We start from the raw sequence: 1,540 nt of genomic DNA, 5'->3' as shown, positions 1-1,540 counted from the left end.
AGGTGTGCGCATCGGCCCCGGCTGCATAGAAGCGTAAGAACCTATTTACAACAGGAATTAGTATGGGAAATAACAAGTTTTTTTCCCGGTCCCAAGCTGCCTCTGCGCGTCCTGGGGATGTACCTTTGTCGCGCGCCGGAGACAACTCGACGCCGCTGAGATCGGAGACCTGGGGTCTCGACGGGCCCCCGGGGGCGACGGGGGTGCTCTCCGGCCGCGGCGGCCGAAAACGGGGACCTCCGTTACGGTCCGTTAACGAAGTGATGCACTTGATGCAAGGGTGCCATTGTGCTCTACTACAAAAGTTGTGTAAGCTGCCCAAGTCTCAGACGCTGGATCCTTAGCGGAGCTGAGTTCTGACGGTGTGAACACGAGCAACCGGAGTGACGACCGGGACCGGGCCGCACGCCGGGAGTGTCCCGACTAGCAGTGGCGGGCGCGGATGAGTGAATGAGAGGTCGCTATCAGTGGGAGATGTGTTGTTAGAGACTAGGACTGCCTATCTCTCACTGAAAGGGACCTCTCATTCGCTCGTCCGCACCCGTCACCGCTCACGGAGTGCTCCGCGTGCCGCACCGGCCGCCGCGGCCGCCGCCGGCCGCCGGCCGCTTACGCGGTAACGGAACAGTGTTACTACTCCGCAACGTTGAGCTGGATCAAACTGAATAGTGCTCCTGAAAGCCCTCTCTCTGGGCTCTGCCACACAGTAGCAGCTCACGACTAGCAGCTGGTGTGGCTGTATTTGTAGCCATTTTTAGGCTTCAACTGGTCCCAAAATAGTAGCAACACCTCATGAAAATCAGTCAAAAAAGCCCCAAAAAATCGGCGCCTGCGGCGGGCTACCTGGGGCTGCGCCCCAGACCCCCTTGACTGGGGGGACCCCCCGCGAGAGCACCCCCGTCGCCCCCGGGGGCCCGTCGACACCCCAGGATCGGAGATCAAGCTCTGACAGGTCGCACGTCGCTCCTTTGACGCCGACGTGACTCACCCGTGCAGATCACATCAGGACACGGTCTCGACGCGCTCGGTACGACGCCTGCGACCCGTCTTGGGTCAGGTGGCACGACGCTCATCGCGCCCGCCAGCGCTGCCATGCAGGCTGCCACGACGAGGTCGAGCACGCTTCTATACGCTCGCCGAGCCTTCCTTTCCACCCCATTAGGCAGCCTGGGAACGGTGGCGGTCAGAGGCAAAGCCTACGAGGGGTGGTGGAACCACATGTCACGGCTACTGCCGGCTCGACCCCACGATAGCCTCCGAAGGCTGACTTTGCGGCACCATCATCGGACGATGTCGACGAGTTGGGTCGCTCTCGCGGTAGCCAGATGACCTCTCATACTAGGAGCATCGGCCATGGCCGCAGGGAGCGCGGGGGAGGGCGCTGGGAGCAACACGGAGCTCCGTTGGACGTTTTCAAGATTAGCGTGTCAGAGTGAAATGGCACTAGCCCTAGTGCCGTAAAACGGTAAAGATAGACACTAGCCTTTCCGCTCTCGGATCGAGGTTCGCGCGCGCGGACGACCAAGAAGGAGTGGGATCT

The sequence above is a fragment of the Emiliania huxleyi genome (assembly GCF_000372725.1).
Source record: "Emiliania huxleyi CCMP1516 unplaced genomic scaffold EMIHUscaffold_8, whole genome shotgun sequence".
Classification (NCBI taxonomy): Eukaryota; Haptophyta; order Isochrysidales; family Noelaerhabdaceae; genus Emiliania; species Emiliania huxleyi.
This window is presented reverse-complemented; position numbering follows the sequence as displayed.